Genomic DNA, 8,857 nt, shown 5'->3' on the forward strand with positions numbered 1-8,857 from the left:
TGGAGCTTGAAATCACCTTGCCAAAGTTGTTGGAGACCTCTCCCCAAAAGCCATCACCATCCATCCCTTCATTCAAGTGAGTAAATCTCTCATCCCTAAGCATAATTAGCCTACTTGAATATCCTTTGCTTGAGATAGATGGGCAACTTAGAGCTCTTTGTGGCTATAAGAGTAAGAGGGAGATGGTTAGTGGAAGGAAATGTCATGGAAGGCTCAATATGGGGCAACACAATCCTAGGTTCATTGTGGTATGAAGCTCATGGCTGAATTATCATGGTTGGAAGAATATTAAATTGTATGGGTCTAGGAAGCTGTTGGATGCCTTAGTGAGAATTCAGATTGCTTACCACCTGGATGGAATCATGATGATCAACTTCAAGACGGGTGTAGAATCAAGATTTAGGATCCAGGAATATATGAGGATCAATTTTGGGAGCTCAAAGCTTGTGAAGAACTCCATCAAAGCTTGAGGAATTTACTTGGAATAGATAGAGCTTTATGGAAGTCCAAGCATTGGTGGAAATTTCAAGATGAGTTCAAGTAGAAGCCACCATGACAAGGAGCTCACCAAATGTCCAACTTAAGGACTTTAACTAAAAGTGCTAGGTGGGAGACAACCCACCATGGTATAATCGTTCCTTTTAATCCTAGTTTATTTTACTTTCATTTTATTAGTGTCATTTATAATGTTTGCATTAGCATCTGCATATTCACCTGCATTCTGCATTTACATCTGCATAATTGCATATAAAAAAAATTTGCAGAAAGTTACCTGGGAACGGTGCAGAAAGTGTGCCAATTGCACCAGCATTATCACGCGCAAGTGTACCTCACGCGTGCACGTCACTCGCGATTTTGGCACATCACGCGTCCGCGTCAATGACGCGCACGCGTGGCCCATAAAAATCGACATAAAAAGGTGCCAGGCCGAAAGTTATGCTGGCTTGGTGCTGGAACTGTGCTAGGGGCACAACACCACCCACGCGTACGGATCGTTGACGCGTGCGCATCATTTTAAACTTAAGCACTTCCACACGTGCGCATGCCTGACGCGCACGCGTCATCTACCATTTTGGAACACATCCTAAAACAAACAGAGGGTTGTGCGAGCGCCACGATGCTCTCGTGCGAGTAGCACAAACATGGTCACGCGTACGCATGACCGACGCTTACGCGTCGCTTCCCTCTCTGCGCAACCCACGCGTTCGCGTGGACTACGCGTACGCGTCGTGCACACAACACACCCAGAAGCATGCGCAGCATTATTTTCTTATCTTATCTTTCCAAATCCTAATTTTTTTCTCTCTTCTTTCTTCTTCTTTCTTTTCTTTCTTCACTCTTTTCTTATTCTTATAATATTTTCTTCACCTCCCATTCTCCATCGCCCTTAGTGCAAGGTGAAGCAGGCGTGTAATGCCTAGTGCCGTGTGCCACGCCCTAGAATATCTTGGAGCTGGCGTGCAATGCCACAAGAAGGGTATGCAATGCCCCTGGAGAAGAGCAAGGAGGGCTTGCAACGCCATACAAGTGCGTGCCACGCCCTAGAGTATTGTGAAGGTGGCGTATAACGCCATGACAAGGGCGTGTCATGCCTTGAAGACACTCAAAAATTACAAATTACAGCTATAGTATGGGGCATCTAATGTTGAGCAAAAATTACAGCTCACGGATACCGACAACTGCACCAGATCACTCAAGTAATACCACGGTGAGCGAAAATTGATTCTCATAATACTTCTTCAAATTTTTATTCTTGAAGATTCTTTTTCCGTTTCTTCAGGATTCAAATATTTCAAATTCATCAAATATAACCACCTCTTTTATGAACCACCACTTTTGTTTGAATTCCTTATTCAAACTTTTCATTAAGATATCCCCAATATAAAGTGATTGCTAGAGGAACAAGTATTCAAATTTTAAGTCCTAAAGAAAAAGAAAAACAAAGTATGCAATACATGCATGAAAAGAAAATAAAGGAAATAAACAGAAAATTACTAACTACCGGAATATAGGATTCATCTCACCCTAATCTTACCAATTACTTGTTCATTATCACTGTCTTCTTTATTCTTCTCATCCTGAGGCTCATGGTGTTACTAATACTAAACCTTAGGGTTTATACAAACTTAGAATTTAACAAAGTTTAGCAATAAATGGTGTAAGTCATATAAAGAACCAAAGAAAGGGATAAGATGAGTGCAACTGTCAGCGGAGGAACAAGTAAAAGAACACAAATTTTAATGCAAAAGAAAAGAAAGGGAATGGAAAACAAGGGTAGAAATCTTTAAAGAAAACTTCATCAAATAGAAGGAAGGAAAAAGTGAAAACTGATTTTTGGATTTTAAGAACTCTGGATGTCTGATAAAGCCCAATTTTGTGGTTCATCTTGTGTTGATTTTAGGGGATTTTGTCAATACTTTCTGCACTTATCCATAAAAAAATCAATGGTTTTGTGTTCCCTTCCTTATTTTGCCTCATGATTGAAAACATGCTTACTTGACCCTAAAAATTCTATATTTTAATCTCTTCTATTACCATTCGATGCCGTGATGTATTTGTTGAGTGATTTCAGAGTTTACAGGGTAAGATTGGTCTAGAAGGTGGAAAGGAAGCATACACAAGTGGAAGGAACATGAAATTGAAGCTTTAGAGCTTAAGCAGCGATGCGTACGCGTGCCATTCACGTACGCATGGATGCAGGCTACTGGGAATCGGCGCGCAAAGTTGATTGATGCTCAAAGCCTTGGATCCTTTTTACCCTTGCCTTTTGGTTTTAAGGGCTATTGGCTTTTTCTGCTTGCTTTTTCTTTTTCTTTCTATTTTTTTTTCGCCACTTTTTTTTCGCAAGCTTTTGCTATTCACTGCTTTTTCTTGCTTCAAGAATCAATTTCATGATTTTTCAGATCATCAATAACATTTTTCTTTGTTCATCATTCTTTCAAGAGCCAACATTTTTAACATTCATAAACAAAAAGATCAAAAATAGGCACTGTTCAAGCATTCATTCAGAAAACAAAAAGTATTGTCACCACATCAATATAATTAAATTAAATTCAAGGACAATTTTCGAAATTTATGTACTTCTTGTTCTTTTGGATTAAAATATTTTTCATTTAAGAGAGGTGAAGGATTAATGGATTTTATTCATAGCTTTAAGACATGGTTACTATATACTAATGATCATGAAGTAGAGTGATGAGCGGATAATTTATACGCTTTTTGGCATTGTTTTTAGTATGTTTTTAGTAGGATTTGGTTAGTTTTTAGTATATTTTTATTAGTTTTTAGTTAAAATTCACTTTTCTGGACTTTACTATGAGTTTGTGTGTTTTTCTATGATTTCAGGAATTTTCTGGCTGAAATTGAGGGACCTGAGCAAAAATCTGATTCAGAGACTAAAAAGGACTGCAGATGCTGTTGGATTCTGACCTCCCTGCACTCGAAGTGGATTTTCTGGAGCTACAGAAGCCCAATTGGCGCGCTCTCAACAGTGTTGGAAAGTAGACATCCTGGGCTTTCCAGCAATATATGATAGTTTATACTTTGCCCAAGATTTGATGGCCCAAACCGGCGTTCAAAGTCACCTTCAGATTTCCCAGCGTTAAACGCCGGAACTGGCACCAAAATGGGAGTTAAACGCCCAAACTGGCATAAAAGCTGGCGTTTAACTCCAAGAAGAGTCTCTACACGAAAATGCTTCATTGCTCAGCCCAAGCACACACCAAGTGGGCCCGGAAGTGGATTTTTATGTCATTTACTCATCTCTGTACACCCTAGGCTACTAGTTTTCTATAAGTAGGACCTTTTACTATTGTATTTTCATCTTGGTTCTTCTGGTTCCCTCTCTGGGGCCGAAACCAATGATCACTCTTGTTCTTATGTATTTTCAACGGTGGAGTTTCTACACACCATAGATTAAGGTGTGGAGCTCTGCTGTACCTCGAGTATTAATGCAATTACTATTGTTCTTCTATTCAATTCCGCTTGTTCTTTGTCCAAGATATCACTTGTTATTCAACTTGATGAATTTGATGATCCGTGACACTCATCATCATTCTCACCTATGAACGTGTGACTGACAACCACCTCCGTTCTACCTTAGATTGGGTGAATATCTCTTGGATTCTTTAACCGGAATCTTCGTGGTATAGGCTAGAACTGATGGCGGCATTCAAGAGAATCCGGAAGGTCTAACCTTGTCTGTGGTATTCTGAGTAGGATTCAATGATTGAATGACTGTGACGTGCTTCAAACTCCTAGCAGGCGGGGCGTTAGTGACAGACGCAAAAGAATCACTGGATTCTATTCCGGCCTGACCGAGAACCGACAGATGGATAGCCGTGCCGTGACAGGGTGCGTTGAACATTTCCACTGAGAGGATGGGAGGTAGCCACTGACAACGGTGAAACCCTTGCTTAAGCTTGCCATGGAAAGGAGTAAGAAGGATTGGATGAAGACAGTAGGAAAGCAGAGAGACGGAAGGGAAGGCATCTTCATACGCTTATCTGAAGTTCCTACCAATGAATTACATAAGTACCTCTATCTTTATCTTTATGCTTTATTCGTATATCACTATACCCATTTGAGTCTGCCTGACTAAGATTTACAAGGTGACCATAGCTTGCTTCATACCAACAATCTCCGTGGGATCGACCCTTACTCGCGTAAGGTTTATTACTTGGACGACCCAGTGCACTTGCTGGTTAGTTGTGCAAAGTTGTGTTTATGCCATGGTATTGAGCACCAAGTTTTTGGGGCCATTACTAGGGATTATTTGAGTTGTGAAAAGTAGTGATCACAATTTCGCACACCAAGTTTTTGGCGCCGTTGCCGGGGATTGTTTCGTGTATGGACAACTGACGGTTCATCTTGTTGCTTAGATTAGGTATTTTTCTTCAGAGTTCTTAAGAATGAATTCTAGTGTTTCAAGGTGATGTTCTTATCATCACCAAAGCTGATTGATTCTCATCAATTTAGCTCTTGAATGCAATGTCCTGCTGAAGCTTGGCTAGCCATGTCTAATTTCTTTAGACTAAAGCTTTAGACTAACATTGCATGATTCCTGGAATTCTCATTAAGAATTTTGATACCTTTATTTTCTTTTCCATATAATTTTCGAAAAAACACAAAAAAAAATTACAAAATCATAAAAACCAAAAATATTTTATGTTTCTTGTGTGAGTCTAGTGTCTCATCTTAAGTTTGGTGTCAATTGCATGCATTCATTCATGTGTCTTAAGGATCTTCAAGTAATTCTTGATTATTTCTTACTCTGATCTTTGAATTCTCTTGACTTGAGTGTTTTGTTGTTCTCCATATGCATTCTCATTTTGTCAGTGTCAGTAGTATACAAACTGCTAAGTTTGGTGTCTTGCATGCATTGTTATTTGATTTTAGTTGCATTTTGATTATTAAAAAAATCCAAAAATATTTTTAATTTGTGTCTTCTCAAGTCAATAATACAGAGAATTGAAGATTCAGAACATACAGCAGAGGAATTGCACAGAAAAAGCTGGGCGTTCAAAACGCCCAGTGAAGAAGGACAGACTGGCGTTTAACGCCAGCCAGGGTACCTGGTTGGGCGTTTAACGCCCAAAAGGGTATAGTTTTGGGCGTTAAACGCCAGAATGTGCACCATTCTGGGCGTTTAACGCCAGGATGGCACAAGGGGGAGGATTTTGTTTTCAAATCAAATTTTTTTTCAAGTTTTCAAAGTTTTTCAAAATCAAATCTTTTTCAAATCATATCTTTTCAATCAAATGTTTTCAAAATCAATTTCTTTCCTTTTTCAAAGATACTTGCTAACAATTAATGATTTGATTGAACATTTCAAGTATGTTGCCTTTTCTGTTGAGAAAGGTTTAATGTTTGAATCATATCTTTTCTTGATAGCCATGTTATTAATTTTTAAAATCAAATCTTTTTAAAATAGTTTTCAAATCATATCTTCTCAATCACATATTTTTTAAAACCAATCATATCTTCTTAACCTCATCTTTTTCAAAATAGTTTTCAATCAAATCTTTTTGACTTCTAATTTCAAAATCTTTTTCAAAAATCACTTGATTTCTTTCCCACTCTTATTTTCGAAAATTAATTAGTGTTTTTCAAAATGTTTTCAAAATCTTTTACTTAATTTTCGAAAATTACTTCCCTTCTTCTCACATCCTTCTATTTATGGACTAACACTATTCCTTAATGCAAAATTCGAACTTCATCTTCTTTGATAAGTTCGAATTTTCTACTTCTGTCTTCTACTTTTCTTTTCCTCTGACACCTAAAGGAATCTCTATACTGTGACATAGAGGATTCCACATTTTCTTGTTCTTTTCTCTTTCATATGAGCAGGAGCAAAAACAAAAGTATTCTTGTTGAGGCTGATCCTGAACCTGAAAGGACCTTGAAGCGAAAGCTAAGAGAAGCTAAGGCACAACTCTCCAAGGACCTAACAGAAACCTTCAGAGAAGAAGAAGAAATGGCAGCCGAAAACAACAATAATGCCAACAATGCAAGGAAGGTGCTGGGTGACTTTACTGCACCTACTCCCAACTTCTATGGGAGAAGCATCTCTATCCCTGCCATTGGAGCAAACAACTTTGAGCTTAATCCTCAATCAGTTTCTCTAATGCAACAGAATTGCAAGTTCCATGGACTTCCATTGGAAGATCCTCATCAGTTTTTGGCTGAGTTCTTGCAAATCTGTGACACTGTCAAGACTAATGGGGTTGACCCTGAGGTCTACAGACTTATGCTATTCCCTTTTGCTGTAAGAGACAGAGCTAGGACATGGTTGGACTCTCAACCTAAAGAAAGCCTGGACTCTTGGGAAAAGCTAGTCAATGCCTTCTTGGCAAAGTTCTTTCCACCTTAAAAATTGAGTAAGCTTAGAGTGGAAGTCCAAACCTTCAGACAGAAGGATGGAGAATCCCTCTATGAAGCTTGGGAAAGATACAAACAATTGATCAGAAAGTGTCCCTCAGACATGCTTTCTGAATGGAGCATCATAGGTATTTTCTATGATGGTCTCTCTGAACTATCCAAGATGTCTTTGGATAGCTCTGCTGGAGGATCTCTTCATCTGAAGAAGACGCCTACAGAAGCTCAAGAGCTGATTGAAATGGTTGCAAATAACCAATTCATGTACACTTCTGAAAGGAATCCTGTGAACAATGGGACTAATCAGAAGAAAGGAGTTCTTGAGATTGATACTCTGAATGCCATATTGGCTCAGAATAAAATATTGACTCAACAAGTCAATTTGATTTCTCAAAGTCTGTCTGGAATGCAAAATGCACCAAGCAGTACTAAGGATGCTTCATCTGAAGAAGAAGCGTATGATCCTGAGAACCCTTCAATGGAAGAGGTGAACTACCTAGGAGAACCCTATGGAAACACCTATAATTCTTCATGGAGAAATCATCCAAATTTCTCATGGAAGGATCAACAGAGACCTCAACAAGGTTTTAACAACAATAATGGTGGAAGAAACAGGTTTAGCAATGGCAAGCCTTTTCCATAATCTTCTCAGCAACAGACAGAGAATTCTAAGCAGAACCACTCTGACTTAGCAACCATGGTCTCTGATCTAATCAAAACCACTCAAAGTTTCATGACTGAAACAAGGTCCTCCATTAGGAATTTGGAGGGACAAGTGGGACAGCTGAGCAAGAAAGTTACTGAACTCCCTCCTAGTACTCTCCCAAGCAATACAGAAGAAAATCCAAAAGGAGAGTGCAAGGCCATCAACATGGCCGAATTTGGAGAGGAAGGAGAGGAAGTGAACGCCACTGAGGAAGACCTCAATGGGCGTGCACTGACCTCCAATGAGTTCCCTAATGAGGAACCATGGGAATCTGAGGCTCAAAATGAGACCATAGAGATTCCATTGGATTTACTTCTGCCTTTCATGAGCTCTGATGAGTATTCTTCCTCTGAAGAGGATGAGTATGTCACTGAAGAGCAAGTTGCTAAATACCTTGGAGCAATCATGAAGCTAAATGACAAGTTATTTGGAAATGAGACTTGGGAGAATGAACCCCCTTTGCTCACCAAAGAACTGGATGACTTGTCTAGGCAGAAATTACCTCAAAAGAGACAAGATCCTAGGAAGTTTTCAATACCTTGTACCATAGGCACCATGACCTTCAAGAAGGCTCTGTGTGACTTAGGGTCAAGTGTAAACCTCATGCCTCTCTCTGTAATGGAGAAGCTAGGGATCTTTGAGGTGCAAGCTACAAGAATCTCATTAGAGATGGCAGACAACTCAAGAAAACAAGCTCATGGACTTGTAGAGGATGTTTTGGTGAAGATTGAAAACTATTACATCCCTGCTGATTTCATAGTCCTAGGGACTGGGAAGTGCATGGATGAAACCATCATCCTTGGCAGACCCTTCCTAGCCACAGCAAAGGCTGTTATTGATGTTGATAGAGGCAAACCGATCATTCAAGTGAATGAAGAATCCTTTGTGTTTAAGGCTCAAGGATATCCCTCTGTCACCATGGAGAGGAAGCATGAAGAGCTTCTCTCAAATCAGAGTCAAACAGAGCCCCCACAGTCACACTCTAAGTTTGGTGTTGGGAGGCCACAACCAAACTCTAAGTTTGGTGTTGAACCCCCACATTCAAACTCTAAGTTTGGTGTTGGGAGGTTCCAACATTGCTCTGAGAAAATGTGAGGCTCCATGAGAGCCCTCTGTCAAGCTACTGACATTAAAGAAGCGCTTGTTGGGAGGCAACCCAATGCTATATTTTATATATTTTCCTTTGTTATTTTATTTTATTTTGTAGGTTGATGATCATGAGATGTAACAAAATCAATTGAAAAAGCAAAAACAGAATGAAAAACAGGAAGAAAA

At 39.3% G+C, this 8,857-nt stretch overlaps 1 non-coding gene across 1 annotated transcript; it reads right to left on the reverse strand.

Annotated features, from left to right (window-relative positions):
• Nucleotides 1–6,880: 6,880 nt before the first annotated feature.
• On the reverse strand, nucleotides 6,881–6,988 carry LOC130938664 (small nucleolar RNA R71). The gene has a single exon (XR_009069822.1). It is a non-coding gene; the product is annotated as a small nucleolar RNA R71 (small nucleolar RNA).
• Between the last annotated feature and the right edge of the window lie 1,869 nt (nucleotides 6,989–8,857).

This window comes from Arachis stenosperma, chromosome 6, assembly GCF_014773155.1.
Source record: "Arachis stenosperma cultivar V10309 chromosome 6, arast.V10309.gnm1.PFL2, whole genome shotgun sequence".
NCBI lineage: Eukaryota > Viridiplantae > Streptophyta > Magnoliopsida > Fabales > Fabaceae > Arachis > Arachis stenosperma.